This window comes from Gorilla gorilla, chromosome 15 (genome assembly GCF_029281585.2).
Source record: "Gorilla gorilla gorilla isolate KB3781 chromosome 15, NHGRI_mGorGor1-v2.1_pri, whole genome shotgun sequence".
Lineage (NCBI taxonomy): Eukaryota > Metazoa > Chordata > Mammalia > Primates > Hominidae > Gorilla > Gorilla gorilla.
In genome coordinates, this window is record NC_073239.2 from 84,376,732 (window position 1) to 84,395,556 (window position 18,825).

The 18,825-nt window shown below is 48.0% G+C and overlaps 1 protein-coding gene across 1 annotated transcript in view; it reads right to left on the reverse strand.

Annotated features, from left to right (window-relative positions):
• Nucleotides 1–18,825, reverse strand: part of TMEM229B (transmembrane protein 229B) — a 45,166-nt gene that overhangs the window by 14,558 nt on the left and 11,783 nt on the right. The window contains exon 2 of the mRNA XM_063697919.1: nt 2,205–2,377. The gene's annotated coding sequence lies outside the window, so the exon portion shown is untranslated. The remainder of the gene's footprint in view (nt 1–2,204; nt 2,378–18,825) is intronic.

Here is an 18,825-nt window from a genome sequence, read left to right on the forward strand (position 1 = left end):
GAACTAACAGTGATTACCATTTCTCCTTTGCAATATTTTCCTATGTGTGTATTTTACAAGTCACCATAATATACTTATTCTGCAACCTGCCATTTTTACTTGTCATAACTATTTTTCCAAGTTGTTATATAGCCCCTGTGCTCATTATTATAATGGCTGTGTAATATTCCAGCAAGCGGAAAACTGTAATTTACTTAACCTAGATGTCCAAAGGGAACAGTTGTTTCCCATTTCTACTACTACAGATGATATAACGAGAATTACCTTTAATGCCTGTAATGGAAGAATTCAGCCCTTTTCTTCTCTGGTACTATTTCCTAATAATATATCTTAATGGATAATTCCAGAAGGGGAATCACTGAACCAAACGGTACAACAGCCTTAAGGCTGATGGCATAAATTGCTCTGGGGAGATGTGTCTCCCATCTGAGGCACGACGTTCCCACAGAGGCATCCATGGCCATCTCTTTACCCCCAACACCCCTCCTACAGTCTAGGCTTGCTCACACCACCCTGGTTACAAATCAACTCATGAACACACTTCCTGAAAAACACTCCAGTCAAACTGACTTTGCAAGCCCAGGCTGAGTGGAAAACAGATTCTGACCCTGAATTATAAACTCTCAACTAGGAGAGTCAAGATCTACCTAAAGTGGAAAAAGACCTGATTACCACTTTTCTACTCCCTGCAAATTCCTGCATGGAATCTGAAGCTCTGGGCTCCCATGGACCAGCCTAGGAACTCCAAAAAAAGCTTGTCTGTTCAAGATTGCAAAAGCCCAGCTCTGCCTGCCATGCCTTCTGGGGAGCTTCCTTCCTGCAGGTCTCTGATCCCACCAGGCTACGGGCCCTGCACAGACATAACAGCCTTCAGGCCAGACAGGCCTCTGGGGGTTGGGAAAGCAGCCAATTGTCATTTTTTAAGGCATAATCAAGGAAAAGCCAGGGGCTGAGGCTGGAAAGAAAGGCCTGTGAGGACAGGCAGGGCTGTGCAGTTAGGAGCCTCTCACCCTACCTCAAGCTTGTCTTGCTGAGGAGGAGATGCTGCTGCTGACATGTGACAAAAGCAAGAGGACCTGCTCCTCCAGATCCCCTGGTGGTCACTCTTATGGCAGCTAAGGCTCACAAATCCCCCCACCTCCCAGGGCCCTGGATGCCCTACTCCAGGCCTCCTAGACCAGCAGCACATGCATTGTTCATGGCTTCTGGGCAGAGTCCAGTCCCAGGTGATGCATGGTCCTCACTGCACAGATCTGAAGCCTGACGGCCAAAGTAGATGCTGTTTCCCAGGTGTGGGTGCTCGCTTCACTCACGCCAGACAATCTGAATGATATGGTTTGGCTGTGTCCTCACCCAAATCTCATCTTGAATTTCCACCATGTTGTGGGAGGAACTGGGTGGGAGGTAATTGAATCATGGGGCCAGGTCTTTCTCATGCTGTTCTTGTGATAGTGAATACATCTCATGAGATCTGATGGGTTTTTGTTTTGTTTTGTTTTGAGACAGAGTCTTGCTCTGTTGCCAGGCTGGGGTGCAATGGCACGATCTTGGCTCACTGCAACCTCTGCCTCCCAGGTTCAAGCGATTCTCCTGCCTCAGCCTCCTGAATAGCTGGAACCACAGGTGCATGCCACAATGCCCAGCTAATTTTTGTATTTTTAGTACAGATGAGGTTTCACCATGTTGGCCAGGATGGTCTCAATCTGTTGATCTTGTGATCCGCCCACCTCGGCCTCCCAAAGTGCTGGGATTACAGGCATGAGCCACAGTGCCCGGCTGATCTGATGGTTTTATAAGGGAGAGTTTCCCTGCACAAGCTCTCTTTCTGCTTGCTACCAACCTTGTAATATGTGACTTGCTTCCCCTTGCCTTCCACCATGATCGTGAGGCTTCCCCAGACACGTGGAATTAACCCTCTTTTTCTGTATACATTTTCCACTCTTACGTATGTCTTTATCAGCAGCACGAAACAAACTAATACACTGGGTCTGGCCTGGATTTTAGAGGCCATGTGGCCATAAGACGGCTCCCGCATGTGATGGCCCAATATTGCTTGACATTCCCCTCCCATTGCCCTGTGACAGGACCTTGGATGGGGAACAGACTCAGAACTAGAACCTCCAGACTTGTGCCCATGCTGATGAGGTGCCGAGCAGGCAGGATCGCTGGGCTGGTGATCCCCTGGGTGCTTGTAACATACTCACTTATCACACCCTTGAGTGTGCAGCTCACAACAGACATCAGGATCACTGTCCAGGAGTGTCCTGGGTTAACCTTTGTTGGCTGGGCCTCAGTGCCATTCTCAGCAACGTAGGCAAGCATCAGCCCTAGGACTCAGCTGATCCTTGGCTGGGGGGCTGGCAGCTTCCATGTGTCCCTGGGAATAAAAGAGGAGGCTTTTATTAGCTTAAACTGCCCCCAGCAGATCCAAGAAAAACATTGCAAGGGCCTGGGCTCTGGGCTCAGCACCAGACACTCATCCCACCCTGGCCACCAGGGCCCCTTCCTGGAACCTACCCCCTCCTCTTTGCATCCAGTTTGCTCAGGTCTGATTAATCCAGCCACAAAAGTCTGGGATGGTCCTGGACAATTCACATGTCCAGGGTTAGGACTTAGGGCTTCTTGCCTAAATGTGTGAACACTTGTGAATCTGAGAGAGGATATAATTTTAGAATCCAGCTCCATTCTCATTCAGCTTCAAATTACATTCTCACCTTCACCCTGTAGTGGGTACATCTGTTCTCAAGGGCGGTCAGAACCTCACGGAAGGCAGACAATGTAGGACATTCGTTTCAGCACTTTGAAAGCAGAGAACAACCACTTGTGCAGAAAAACAAAATGTGTGCTAAACCTTTCTATGTACTATTCTACCTCTCTAATATTTATTCATCTCATTTTATTATTTCACCATTATTATGGTTGAGGCCCTTCCTATGAACATCAGTAACCAGCTACAAGCTAATACAAATCTTACTTTATAATGCCCTTTGCCATGTACTTTAAAAAAAAAAAAATCAAGTAGAGACAGGTCTTGCTATGTTGACCAGGCTGGTCTCAAGCTCTTGGCCAACCCTCCCACCTCAGCCTCCCAAAGTGCTAGGATTATAGGCGTGAGCCACTGTGCCTGGCCAGCCATGTACAGCCATGTTTTTACTACTATCCCTAGACTTGACTATTTAATGGAGATGCCAAAATTTTTTGTTTTAATATGAAAGTGCTAAAGCTTCCCTGAAAACCCCCTGGATACAGCACCATCTGCATATGCCCAAGGACAGCACTCAGGCCCAGCATGGCCCTCTGGGACAGCCCAGCCACTCAGAAGCTGAGAACAGTATGTGGCTGGGGGTGGGAGCTGGCACTCCCCTGTGGATGACCAGGCAGGATGGACCAGAGGTGCTGGTCTGTGCTGATGCCCATGTCCACCTTCCCCACTCCCCTCTGACCACCAGGGTCTCTGAGTAGAGGCCACTTGGGCCCTTGCTCAAGCTGACAACCTGTGAGGCAGCCAGGCAGCCGAGGAGAAGTGAAAGGGCAGGAGTGGGGGAACTGAAACTCACTGTATGGTGTGGTTTTGGGGGGTGCCCCCCTGGGTCTCCCCCCGGGGCCTCTGCACTGAGAGCATCACAGTGGGCTGCTGTGCTCAGCCTTGCCTCCCCCTCCCCAGCTCCTTCACAAACGGGACCCTCCAACCCCCCCCCCGATCTGTCCATCTTACCCGCTTCTCCCAGCCTGCCGGATGGCGGACAGGGGTCACCTTGACACGTACCTATCACCTTGAGGAAAAGGTTTTAACGGAGCATGTCCGAACCCTCTGGGACTCTCTCTCCACCAGCACCACAAGGACCATGTGCCTAGGGAGTTCAATCCCACCTGTGGAGACTTCTCCCCACCCTAGGCCCTCAGCCACATCCACGGCACAAGTCAGAACTAAAACAGAAACAGAAACCAAAGACCACATCCTGCCGGCACAGCCTGCGGGTTACTGCAGCCAGCTCTGGGAGCCCACTGCCTGCTGAGGTGCAGCCCTGGCAGATGAAGCCCCAGCACTCAGAAAGGCTCCTTTTGAGGGCAGTGTCCCACCAGACACCTCCCACTTCCTGGTCTGCAGGCTTTTTCCCCAGGAAAAACTTAGTTGCAGGGAGGATGAGATGAAGGTGCACCTCTTCCTCCAAGTGCATAAGCTGTCCCTAGGCCTCATTGACACTCCCTATCCCCCAAGAGTAGATCCCAGGGGACAGGGGACATGAGGCTCCTTTGAGGACTGCAGGACCTGAACCAGAGGTTCTTGGAACATATGAATGAATGATGAGCCCTTATAGCAACTAACATATGGATGGAACTTAGATCATCTCTCACGATTTTCTCAGGCTCCTGAGGGGCAGGAAGGGCAGAAATGGTCACCTCTATTTTAGAAATGAAAACACAGAGGGTTCAGGACATTAAGAGATTTGGCCAAATCCAAACATTTGATTCAAATCCCAGTCCTCAGCCTCCAGAATCACCCTGTCCCCATACAATGTGCCTTCGAACTGCTTCCCACCCAAATCTCATCCTTAAGGCACATGTCTGCATGCAAGGGTCTTCAAGTCAGTGTAAACTACTTAGTCCGTTCCAAGTAAGCTGCTTATTTTGCAAACTTATAGCTGAGTTTGTCCATGCAGCTTCTGATCAATATGCCTGAGACGCTGCTGGGAGTGTGAAGAAGCAGAGACCACCGGCCTGTTTCAAGCACTGTCATCTCTCCTGCCCTCCTCTGCAGCCACCATTCTGACTCCTTCTTCCAGACCCTGCTCCCTCCTCACTCCTTTGCGATGCCGTCCCACAACCTCCAGGTCATTCCATCACTGATGTTCCCAGGGGGATCTGACCATCCTTCAACTGAAACATGTCATCCCATCTTAAAATTCTTTCTGTGTAGCTGGGCGCGGTGGCTCACGCCTGTAATCCCAGCACACTGGGAGGCCGAGGCGGGCGGATCACAAGGTCAGGAGATCGAGACCATCCTGGCTAACACGGTGAAACCCCATCTCTACTAAAAGCACAAAAAATTAGCCAGGTGTGATGGTGGGCACCTGTAGTCCCAGCTACTTGGGAGGCTGAGGCTGGAGAATGGCATGAACCTGGGAGGCGGAGCTTGCAGTGATCCGAAATCGTGCCACTGCACTCCAGCCTGGGCAACAGAGCGAGACTCCGTCTCAAAAAAAAAAAAAAAAAAATTCTTTCTACGTGTCTGTTTCCCCCACCACGCTATGAATTTCTTGAGATCATAAAATTTCTGCTGGATGGATGGACAGGCAAGGTGGAGAAGGGCCCAGCTGCATTTAAATTCTTGGGCGACTGAAACATCCAATGTTACTAATCAAACATAGCAATGTCTTGTGTTTTTCTCTAATTTATAGGCCACCATCACAGATGAGCCATACATGTTGGTTTACTACAGGCAAGGCTGTCTCTGCAGGTGAAGGAAGCAAGGAGTGTGCTCACTCTCCTTTCTCCCATCTCCAGGAGCCATTGCACCACCAGAGAATGAAGACAGGCAGAGTGGGCGGCCTGGGGTTTGCACAATACAGAAGGCATGTCCAACATCACGCAAGGAAGACTGGGGCAGGAACAGACTGTTCCAGGCATCAGGGGAGATACTGCAGGCTCCTACGTGGGCAAGGGGCCAAGTGCAGGTTCAGGTCAGAGCATAACAACTCCTGTTCTGTTATTTCTACAATGTGCTGGCACTCTCAAAAGCCACATCAGTTTTCATGCACATAGGATTCACTTCCCAAAGAGGCTACTGGCAGGAAATTCCCTTCGCACCATTTTCTCTCCTTTCCTATAACTATTTAAGGTAAGCTGGGCTTACAGGATTGAGTCTCTGCTTCTCTGACCAGAACCTAAAAATCAGATCTCTCTCCCCGGCCCCTCATCATCTCCTTGGCCTGGAACCTAACACTGGAGCCAGAAAGCATGCAGGCAAATACTACCTCTGTTTTTTTACCCCCACTCTCCTTTTCCTTAACACTCCCCAAATCTCCCTGTAAAGGAAAAAAAGTTTTTTCCTTCTGCTCTCACACTCAAAGCAGAACACTTCTGTGACCAGATATGGGGTGGGCATGGAGGGGGGCAGATATGTCCCCCATATCTGGTCATATTTCTCCAGCAGACACCAACTGGGTCTCCTACAGTTCATTTAAACTCTGATGCTATCTATCCTGAGATAGCAGCAGATCCCACATTTTGAGGGCTCAGTCCCACAAGACTGCCCCCACTTCAGATGCCAGTCACAAGTAGATCATCACCTATACTTCTGAACAATTGGTTACAAACCAGGGTTCCCATGACCCCCTCCTTGGGTTCTATTAATTTGCTATGATGGCTCACAGAACACGGGGAAACACTTACATTTACTGATTTATCACAAAGGGTGCAGATGAACAACCAGATGCAGAGATGGATAGGGTGACGTATTGGGGGGTCACCCACCAGCACCGCCACATGTTCAGCCACCCAGAAACCTATCAAATCTTATTCAAGAGTTTTTATGTAGCTTGATCTCCACCCTCCCACACCTTTCTTGGAGGTTGGAGGGTGAGGCCAAATGTTCTAATCCTCTAAGCATTTGGTCTTTCTGGAGACTGGCTCCATCCTGAGGCTGTGTAGCCCCTCCACCACCCCACCACTTCCCCAGTAACTTCATTAAAATAAACTCAGGTGTTATCAAAGGTGCTTATTATGAATAACAAAAGACATTCCTTTCACTCAGGAAATTTCAAGGGTTTTAGGAGCTCTATGACAGGGACCCGGGACAAAGACCGAATACATTTCTTATTACACCACACTCTGACCCAGGTGCCCACAAAGTAGAGAAGATGCCTAAAGGCCCACTGGGGAGCCCTCTGGTTACTCAAAGCCCCCAGTTCTTCCCACGTGACTCAGAACAACCACTTTTACTTATCCTAGAGTAAGAAAAGCCCTGAGCACAAATGGATCTGGTAACTTCCTACACCAAGGAGGGGCCAAGCTCAACTACAAAAGCAATCAGTATTCCAGGATTCCCTGAGGGGAAAGCCTGTGTCTGTCCAGCTCCCCCAGGAAGCAAGGAGAGGCCCAGGCCGTGGGGGCCTGCCTGGCATGGGGAAGGTGCATGGAGATGGGAGCCAGGCCCCAACCCCACAGGGCCCTGTCCTTCCCCTCTGTGCCCCTTGCTCTGAGCTTGGAAGCTGCATTGCCCCACCTGCCTGACATCTCACCCCACTGTCTTCTGTCTCACTTGGAGGCCACCTGTCCTTTCCCTCTCCTCTCCCCCTTCCTCCTCCCCATCTAGCCCACTCTATCTCACATGCCCCTCTCAAAGTCCCCCACTGAGCAAACTCTGACCACCCAACTCCATCACCTTGGAGGGTGGTCTCTGGTCCCATGTCTATTTCCTCCCATTCCCACCCCCGGCAATCAGTAGCTGCTGCTTGCTGCCTGAAAGGCTGGACAGCTGCTGGGCTCTCTAATTAGCTGCCTGGCCGCCATCCCAGAGTGAGGCATGTGTTACTGTAAAGAGCTGCCTCACCTTGCCTTCATCAATAATCCCCTATGCAGATCCCATCAGGCAGCGGCTGAGAGGCCCTAGAATACTCTGCACATGAGACCAGCAAGCCTTCTCCTGTCAGTCAGAAAAAAGAGGCAGTGGCCTCACAGCCTCACTGGCAAAGTGACCAGGATTTTATCTGGGTTCTCCCCACTACTGCCCATGTCCTTAGGGTGTCCTGGAGGTTACCCTGCCACACTGCACCTTCAGAAGCGATGGGGACCCTGCCGCTTTGTTGCCTCACCAGGGAGGCAGAAAGAAGCCCAGCAGGGCTTTCAGAAGACAAGCCTGGACCGCTCTTATGGTGTGACAACAGGACTCCGCTTTTCACAGCCTGTACAGCCAAGCCACCTAGAGATTTCTAAACAACGAGGGAACTTAGTCCAAGAAGTCCTGTGGTAGCTGGTTTGTTTATTCAAGGTGTTATATTCCAGCAGTCAACAAATATTTACTGAGACCCAGTGAAGGCCAGGTACTGTACCATGTGTGAACAAGACAATGTTCCTGCCCCCTTGGAGCTCACAGGAGGTGGGAGATCAGCAATAACTAAGCAGCTCCAAACATACTATAATTTTTAATATTATGCCATGAAGATGGGGAAGGCCAGGTGGGGGAAATAAAGAAACCGGATGCTGGAAGGTGAGTCTTAAATGTTAAGGAGGTAGCATTTGGGCATAGGTTAGAAAGGTGAGAAGAAGCCGTGCAAAGAACTTTGGGAAAATCATTCCAGGCAGAGAGGACAGTTAGTGAAGAGACCCTGAAGTAGGAGAAAGTTAGACAAGTTTGAGAAACAGCAAGGCCAGAGTAGCTGGTGTTAGGCACAGTTTATCTTCAAAGGTTTCAGTTCCTTGTTCTTTGTTCTATTCTGAAAGTAATATTACCCATCCATCTATCAGCCCTCCCTATCTCTGTTGCACCCAAACACGCCCAAGCATATGCCATCACCTGTGTACTTGTCTTTCCCGTCAAGTGCCCACCCTTGCCTCCTTTGATGATGTCAACAGTAGCCAATCGGAATTAGTTTAGATTGTGCGGTCCAACCCCAGCCAACACAGGGAGGACACAGGAACAGGGTCTGTGTTAGGGATAAAAACCCCTGCTCTCCTTTGTTCGGTGTGCTCTCGTGATCGTAACTGACACAGGCAGCACCCTTCTGCAGAAGTAAATTGCCTTGCTGAGAAAACTTTTTTTGCCTGAGTGCTGGTTTCACTTTGCGACACCAAGCTTTATTTCCAACACTGAGGGTCAGTGTGCTTTGGATGCTGTCAATACCCTGCCTGTTGGGGTGAGCATCAGGCCCCAGCCTGGCCAATCACAGCACCACATTCCCCTGGTTCTGTGATTGGTTCAGGGATGGATACATGCTCCAATCAGAGCCAATCCTGAGATTCTTGTTGGAATGGCCACAGAGACCACAAAAGAGGCATCCTTTTCTTTTTTGTTTTGGACTTGGAGCTATAAGGATGTCAGTCTGAAATTGACAGGGTAAGGCCAGGGGCAGTGGCTCACACATGTAATAAACTTATTTATTTATTTAAAAATAATTTTTTTTTTAATTGAAGTATGAGAGTTGTTCTGGGGAATCTGTGACAGTTGCTGTCTGCTCTCCATCTGAACCAATCGGTACTGTTCCTTTCCTTAAGTAACAGTCCACAGGAAAGGCCAACATGCACTCAGCTGGACACTGACCCCAGCCACACCAGGCACCTCCACCATAAGCCTTAAGCCCAACAACCCCTGCCCTTCACTCAGCCCCTTACTGGACAGCTCCATCTACTGAGAAAGCACCCAGTCTTGCTAATGCTTAAAATATGGCGCCAAACAGCACTTAGGCAAGAGTAATTAAAGGGAATGTTATCTCAGTCAGTCTCTCATTAACCATGTAATTAGACTGCTGAAAATAATTAACATTCCTTTTGACAAAGGATAAGAGGACCCATTACACTCATTAGGACAGCCTCAAACCAGCCTGAGAAAGGCCGAGAAGAGAATTTAGAAATGAGACCCAAAGAGGTTATGCAGCTTTCTCAAGGTCACAGTGCTAGTAAGGGCCGGGCTAGGATTTGAAGCCAGGCAGTGTGCCTGTGGGTTCTGTGCTCTATCAGAGAAGCAGCTGTGGGGGCTACAAGGTTTCAGCCAGCAAATCCAGGCACAGGAAGGGCCCTGAATTGGTGGTTATTGAATCTGGAGCAGCCAGGCCAATCGGCCCCGCCCCCACACACCATGCTTATACTCTGGACACAGGTTGAGAGGTAGGGGATGCCTAGACCAGCTCTTGTCAGTGCTCAGCAGGTACATCCCACCCTCCTGTCCACAGCCGGTGATGGCTGGCTGTGGTGCACAGAATCAGCATTCACAGAGAGGTGACCGAAGACCCCAAGATCCAACAGAGGAACACAGAACGAAGGCTCGCCCAACATTTGACAAGAACCAAGGCTACAGAAGAGGCACCAAATTTTAAAAACAGAAGTGGCCAGACACAGTGATTCAGGCCTGTAATCCCAGCGCTTTGAGAGGCTGAGGTGGGAAGATTGCTTGAAATTAGGAGTTTGAGACCAGTCTGGGCAACATAGTGAGACTTTGTCTCTACATAAAAATTTAAAATTAAATAAAGCAAATGGGGCAAAATGTTAATCACAGGTGAATCTGGGTAAAGAGTATATGAGTGTTTTGCACTGTTCTGGCAACTTTTCTGTACATTTGAAATTATTTCTAAATAAAAAGTTTGGAGGCAAAAACATCAGGGACCCTCTTATTAGGACAGGGGGTGGGGCCCAGGAACAGACATGGAGGCAAATCCAGGGAGAACCACACTGGTCATCAGAGGTCTCCACTGGGCACAAAAATTCCAGCTCTGGGGTTTCCGCCTGCCAAATCCCTCCTGGAAACATTTCCTCTTCCAATTTGGCCCTCCTTTTTCTTGCTTCTCCATTGATTTACTCCCACCTCCTCTTCCCAGGATCAACAACCTTGCAGAAGGCATCCATCCTAATGCCAGAAGACGGGGTTAAACTTTGGAGTGTATCCGTATATGTAGTTAATATTTCCTGGAGATATTTTGACACCTGTTTTGTCCACAGCCCATAATAATGAGTCAGGTTACATTTGTTAAACCACAGCCTTCTGGATTTTTTTTTTTTTTTTTTAGATGGAGTTTCACTCTTGTTGCCCAGGCTGGAGTGCAATGGCACAATCTCAATTCAGTGCAACCTCCGCCTCCCAGGTTCAAGCGATTCTCCTGCCTCAGCCTCCTGAGTAGCTGGGATTACAGGTGCCCCGCCACCATGCCCAGCTGATTTTTGTATTTTTAATAGAGATGGGGTTTCACTGTGTTGGCCAGGCTGGTCTTGAACTCCTGACCTCATGTGATCCACTCACCCCGGCCTCCCAAAGTGCTGGGATTACAGGCGTGAGCCACCATGCCCGGCCAGCCTTCTGGATTTTATATTTTATTTCCCCTAAAGTTACATGCTATTCCAAGCCACACTGCCTGACTTAGGCCTTCAGGCCATGTTCCTACCTTCTGATCTCTCAGGCAGGCTTTCTAGGGTAGGTGCCCCATTTCAACACCTCAGCACCATCACAACCACCTAATTCCAAAGCAAAGCCCTCAGACACAGGCACAGCCTCCTCCTCAGGTTCACTGTCACAGCTGTGTGTGGCCATGTTAGATAACGCACAGCCAAACAGCTGAAAGAGTCTTTACCCACTGTAGTCCCAGCTATTCAGGACACTGAGGTGGGAGGATTGCTTGAGCCCAGGAGGGCAAAGCTGCAGTGAGCTGAGATGGTGCCACTGTACTCCAGCCTCGATGACAGAGTGTGACCCTATCTCTTATTATTATTTTTAAAAATTTTGTATCTATTTATTTATTTATTTTGAGACCAGGTTATGAGACTGGCTAATTTTTGTATTTTTGGTAGAAACAGGGTTTTGTCATGTTGCCCAGGCTGGTCTCAAATTCCTGGGCTCAAGTGATCCACCCATCTCGGCCTCCCAAAGTGCTGGGATTACAGGTGTGAGCCACTGCTCCCGGCGTTTTTTGTTTGTTTGTTTGTTTTTGTTTGTTTTTGTTTTTTTGAGACAGGGTCTGGCTCTGTCCTCAGGCTGGAGTACAGAGGCACGATCTCTGCTCACTGCAGCCTCTGCTACCCAGGTTCAATAGGGTGTGCGATGACTCTTGAGAAATTAGTTTGTGAAGAAAAGGAGAGAGAAAAGCTGCTGGAAGAGAAGTAGACGTGAGAGAGGTGTCCTCCCTCTCCCTCCCTCCTTTCTTCCTATTCTCTTCCCTTCCCCTTTTCTTTCTTTTTCTCTCTCTCTCTCTCTCTTTCCTTCCTTCCTCCCTCACTCCCTTCCTCCCTCCCTCATTTCTCTCTTTCTTTCTTTCTTGCTTGCTTGCTTGCCAGAGTTTCATTCTTGTTGCCCAGGCTGGGGTACAGTGGCGCAATCTCAGCTCACTGCAACCTCTGCCACCCGGGTTCAAGTGATTCTCCTGCCTCAGCCTCCTGAGTAGCTAGGATTACAGGTGCCCGACACCATACCTGGCTAATTTTTGTATTTTTAGTAGAGATGGGGTTTCACCATGTTGGCCAGGCTGGTCTCCTGACCTCAGGTGATCCGCCTGCCTCAGCCTCCCAAAGTGCTGGGATTACAGGCGTGAGCCACCGTTTCTTTCTTTCTTTCTCTCTCTCTCTTTCAAGATAAGAGAGACCTAAGGATGTTTAAATGGTAAGGAGAAATCACAGCGAGGGAGAGCTCGTGGGTGGGGTATACGCTGCGGGCACACACGAATGCCCTGGGTTGTCTGGGGTCACGGGAGGGCAGCACAGTGAGCATCCATCCCGAGGTTAGGCCAGATGCATGTGTCATGGTCATCCCCTTTACAGAGAGGAGACCCAGGCACGTGGAGTTAAGTGTAACCTGCCTAAGGTCATACAAATACCAAGACACTGTAGCGCAGGCCGAGAACGCAGGTATCCCAGTCCTGGGCCCTCCTTCCAGTGCCGGGATGAGGAAGAACTGATGGGCAGCTCCGTCAGCACCATGGTAGGTGGGGAATGCCACAGATACTTACAAGTGGACACCTGGAATGCAATTCCCACGTGGCCAACAAAAGAACTCTCCCACATGACTTTGGAACGTTCTACTGGACATCACAGAGGTAAAATGTCCATTTACAATTATCTATATCAAGATCCTAACTCCCTTTCTAAAATAAACACGGGGTTTTTGCACGATTTTAACACATGCTGAGTTGTCTAGGAACACCATTAGCATGCAAAATGGAGGGGATACTGTACTTTGTGTTCTTTGGAGCTTCACCAGGAATGGTTCAGCATTTTGGAAAGTCACGTCAACCCCAGCAGCACCTCTCCTGGTATTTGAGTCACCCACACAGGACACCTGTATCTTGTGGGTGTTTGTGGATGTTACATTCTCAGCGAGTCTATGCAAAGGTTCAAGCAACTGACTGCATCCTTCTGCCTTCTGTATGGTTGTGCCCAAGCAACCACATATTAGAATACATAATGATGTATTGCTGGGGCTCAGAAACCAATACCTCAAGGTCTCTCTGACCATCTCCCCACTACCCGTCAACACTCCCAAAGGAGGATGAAGTTCTCTGAAGTTCTTTTATCTGCCTAAGATCCAGAACCATCAAAGAGAACAATTGTTTTTTCTTCTCCTCTGTAAGACCAAGAATGTAACCACACCTGAAAACCACACCTGAACAGACCCTTTACAGGTTAATCTCTGTTCCCGATCCATTCATTCCTCCCTCATAATCTTTTATTACCCATCAACAGAATTCCTCTTTGCCCCTCTCCCATACCTGGTTTGCCAAGACGTTCTATAAGCTTCTGAGCCACGATGGGGGGTGGGCAATCACTCTGTGATTCTCCCTGTGCACACATTAGTAGAGTTTATATGCTTTTTCTCCAATTAATCTGAGTTTTGTGAGTTGATTTTTCAGCAAACCTTCAGAAGGCAAAGGGGAGACTTTGCTTTGACCCCTACAGTATTATAACTAACTTTCCCTTTATTTCTTTCTCCTTTAGAGTATGGTTGAGGCATTATACTGACTCTTAAAAACTTATATTTGCAAATATTTACTAAATAAAAGACAGGGCTACCATTTCAGACAATGTGCCCTAAAAGCAAGGGAAACTGCAATGCCAAGAAAGACGAAGGAATGAGCAGAGTTAGGGTGGCTTCAAGTGATCAGTCTCCCAGAATAAAGGCAATGTGTTTTGTTGTTGTTGGTTTTTCTTTTTAAGACAGAGTCTCCCTCTGTCACCCAGGCTGGAGTCCAGTGGCGTGATCTCGGCTCACCGCAGCCTCCATCTCCTGGGTTCAAGCAATTCTCCTGTCTCAGTCTCTCAAGTAGCTGAGATTATAGGTGCACACCACCATGCCTGATTAACTTTTTTTGTATTTTTAGCAGAGACAGGGTTTCACCATGTTGGTCAGGCTGGTCTTGAACTCCTGACCTCAGCTGATCCACCCACCTTGGCCTCCCAAAATGCTGGGATTACAGGCAGGAGCCACTGAGCCCAGCCAAGGCAATGGTTTTATTATTTATTTATTTATTTATTTATTTATTAGTTAGTTATTTAATTTTAGAAACAAGGTCTTGCTCTGTTGCCCAGGCTGGAGTTCAGTGGTGTGATCATAGGTCACCATAAACTCAAACTCCTGGGTTCAAGCAATCTTCCTGCCTTAGCCTCCTAAGTAGCTAGGACTACAGGCACATGGCACAACACCCAGGTAATTTCTTAATTTTTTTATAGATATGGGGTCCTGTTATGTTGCTCAAGCTGGTCTCAAACTCCTGGCCTCAAGTGATCCTCCTGCCTTGGCCTCCCAAGGCACTGGGATTATAAGTATGGGCCACTGTGCCCCACTAATGGTCTTTTATTGATATCAACTGGGTACACAGACAATGTAGTCAACCTCTGGAGCTTAAGAAAACTATTCAGTTTGGCACCTTTGGGAAATTTCATTTCCCTGATTAATTCAAGTTACACTATATCTCAGCATTTTCCAGCATAGTGACAATAGGTAGAAGACCACAGGTTATCTGTACAGGCCAGGGAAATGATAAATGTTTCAATGTCTGGAGGCAAAGATGTGTTTAGATAAAGTCAAATAAATAGGTGCCAGGCTTGGTCTGTGGAATATCTTCCTTAATGGACAAGAAGATGAGTAAACAGTATGTAAGAGGATGCTTTAGTATATTTATGGAAAATGCTATATCGTGAGGAAGCATGGACAGGAATGGGGTAGAGAAGTGATGATCCCAGAAGACCTCCAATAGGTTAAAAAGGCAGTGCCAGAAATACTTATGGCTCAGACTCTGAGAAGGGCTGGTTATTTAATGGTGGGGGAAAGGCAGCCTCAATTCCCACAGGCATGACCATCACTGCTAAACAGGGACAAAGGGTTAAAAAAAAAAGATATGCCCTTCAATTGACAGGATAGCTTATTCATCCTCCACCATCTGAGGACACCTGGGGGCTGGGGATTAAGGAGGGGAGTGGTCTCCTGGCCAGTGGAAGGTCCAGAAACAGGACTTTTTAGGCCTGGCTCTACCATTGACACTTGCAACTGCCAGTCATAGCTCCTCTACAGTTTTTGCATCAAAAAAGTGAATAAGGGTACAGAGTCTCTGCCCGTAGTCCCAGCTACTCACGTGGGAGGATACCTTGAGCTGTGATCACACCACTGCACTCCAGCCTGGGCAACAGACTGAGACCCTGTCTCTTAAAATAAATAAATAAATAAAAAACAATAGGCCATGTGCGGTGGCTCATACCTGTAATCCCAGCACTTTGGGAGGCTGAGGTGGGTGGATCACGAGGTCAGGAGTTCAAGACCAGCCTGGCCAACATGGTGAAACCCTGTCTCTACTAAAAATACAAAAATTAGCTGGGTGTGGTGGCAGGCGCCTGTGATCCCAGCTACTCAGGAGGCTGAGGCAGGAGAATCTCTTGAACCCGAGAGGCAGAGGTTGCGGGTGAGCTGAGCTCTCACCATTGCACTCCAATCAGGGCAACAAGAGCAACACTCTGTCTCAAACAAAACAAAACAAAAACAAAAACACAATAGAACACTTTAGATTCCTTTATTGTGCGTTTCTGCGTTGCTTTTATGATTTCCCATGTGCGTTTGGATTTTTTTTTTTTTTTTTTTTTTGAGATGGAGTCTCACTCTGTCCCCCAGGCTGGAGTGCAGTGACGCGATCTCGGCTCACTGCAACCTCCACCTCCCGGGTTCATGCCATTCTCCTGCCTCAGCTTCCCGAGTAGCTGGGACTACAGGCGCCCGCCACCACGCCCGGCTAATTTTTTGTATTTTTACTAGAGACGGGGTTTCACCGTGTTAGCCAGGATGGTCTCGATCTCCTGAACTTGTGATCTGCCCGCCTCGGCCTCCCAAAGTGCTAGGATTACAGGCGTGAGCCACCGCGCCTGGCCTGGATATTTTTTAAAGTTTTAAAACATCCAGTCAAAGCAGCTATAAGAATTAATCAGCAAATTGACTCAAATGAGTAGCTGCATCATCTTCCAGATGGAAGTAGAGGAACAAGGTTCATTTGGGATCCAAAGAAACATCCAGGTATAGAAAATGCCTCCAGGTATACTTGGGGGTTAATAATAATAATAATAATAAACAAAATGCCTCTAGGAGCCAGCTGCTCTGCCTGAGCTAACTTGGCCTAGGGGCAACAGGTCCCAACTAGCTTGAACGAAATGCAAACCTCCAGCAGGTACTCCCTGCCCTGAGGACACACCAGTTCGTCCCAGAGTCATGGCAGTGGAGTTAGGAGAAATGGAGGGATTGTCTCACAGGCTAGAACTAGGGTGAGACAACAGGCACTCAGCTCAGACACAAAATTTAAGGGAGTGCCAAAATATTTAGTAATCAAGATAAACGATATCTTATTATTTTTATTTATTTATTTTTGAGACAGGATCTTGCTCTGTTGGCCAGGCTGGAGTGCAGTGGCATGATCATAGGTCACTGCAGCCTCGACCTCCTGGGCTCAAGTGATCCTCCCACATCAGCCTCCCAAGGTGCTGGGATTACAGGCATGAACTGCTGCACCCAGCCAAGATAAATGATATTTTAAAAAATCAAGTTGGTAAGCCATGGCCACAGGCTATAGTTATATTGGAGCCAGGGCTGAGATTAGGGACAGGCCAATGAGGCAGGGTCCCAGGTGAGGTTCTGTTATGTTTGAAGAGCCCAAAGACCTGTCCTGCTCCAGTGCCAAAGGCATCTCTGTTGAGGAAGGTCGTATAGCACCAAAGTCCCCTATCTAAGACCCTTGGAATTCAGAATTTTAAAGATTTTTTAAAAGGTAATGTAGAGCACATATCATAAATTACGTAATCCTCACAGCAGGGTCTGGGGCAGCACCCACTAATCAAGCACATTCACGTTTCTATGGTGACATCTATGAATATTCATACTGTGCAGTGTGAGCCTCTGTTAGACCAAGTCAGATTCTTCTGTCACTTGAGTGAAAGAAAATCTTTTGGTTTTATAGTGCTTCAGATTTCAAAATTGCAGATAAAGGACTGTGGGCCTTAATAGCATGACGTTAGGTCTCCTAAAGAAAAAAGGCAACAGACTGGGCACTGTGGCTCACACTTGTAATACCAACACTTTGGGAGGCCAAGGTGGGTGGATCACCTGAGGTCGGGAGTTTGAGACCAACCTGACCAACATGGAGAAACCCTGTCTACTAAAAATACAAAAATTAGCTGGGTATGGTGGCGTGCGCCTGTAGTCCCAGCTACTCGGGAGGCTGAGGCAGGAGAATCACTTGAACCTGGGAGGTGGAGGTTGCAGTGAGCCGAGATCGTGCCATTGCACTCCAGCCTGGGCAACAGAGTGAGACTCCATCTCAAAAAAAAGAAAAGAAAGAAAAAAAAAGAAAAAAATGCAACAGATAGGACCCAAACTTTTGTTATAAACTTGTGCTGAAAAAAGAACTGCAAAGTCCTTGCTGGTGATCACTCAGAAGGTGATTTCTTTTTTTTTTTTTTTTTTTTTTTTGAGACTGAGTTTTGCTTTGCTGTCCAGGCTAGAGTGCAATGGCATGATCTCAGCTCACTGCAACCTCCGCCTCCGAGATTCAAGCAATTCTCCTGCCTTAGCCTCCCGAGTAGCTGGGATTACAGCCATGTGCCACCACGCCTGGCTAATTTTGTACTTTTAGTAGAGACGGCATTCCTCCATGTTGGTCAGGCTGGTCTCAAACCCGACCTCAGGTGATCCGCCCACCATGGCCTCCCAAAGTGCTGGGATTATAGGCGTGAGCCACCGCGCCCGGCCCCAGAAGGTGATTTCTAAAGGTCAGTCAAGGCCAAAGCAGAGTGATCACAGGGCTTATTTCCTAGCAGCCAACCAACCAACCTTATTAAATACTTTCTGTGTGTAAAACCTTGTACAGGGTCCTGAAATGTATTAAGATATACAAAACAAAGTTCCAGCCTTTGGGAGCTTAAAAATTAGTGGAGATAATATGGTAAGCAAAACAACCATGGAATATTAAAAACTGAAGGGATATCATCTGGACCCACACTTTAAAGATGAAACCAATGTTCAGGGAAGTTGAGAGCCTTGCGTAAGTTAGCAGACAAGCAGATAACCGCATGCTAACAAGCAGATAGTGGCGCTGCATGGAGAGATCAGGATCTGTGTTTGCCAACTGTTGTTCACTGTCCTTTGCATAAAAGCACATAATAATTGTGACCTGGTGATAAAATGACAAGAGGAGTTAAAAGATCCTAACAGAAGTGGTTTTGGTTAAACAAACTTTTGCAGCAGAGATGGTCTCTGGCTTCTAAAAGGACTACAATTTGGGTAGGCAGCAAGGCAGGTGAGTGCCCTTCAGGCAGTGGAACAACTGAAGCAGGGGTGGGTGTGTGTATGCCAGATTAGTTGTGCAAGTGGATTAGGCTCTAGGAAAGGGCATAGAAGGAGTTCCTGGGGGCGCTGGGGAGATACGTTTGGAAAAGCGTGTAAAGGCTATGGAGAGCTCGAATGACAGGGCGAAGGACGTCAATTACCTCCTAAGGCAGCATTTCCCATCCCTGCATGCCACCTTCATGACTCGGCATGGCTGCCCACTGCCCTGCGGGAAATGACAGAGGGTAGTAGTTTAAAAGTCCACACTCTGGAGTCAGATTCTTTCCATTCAAATCCCAGCTTTGACACCAATTATGTGACTTGGACATGCTGCT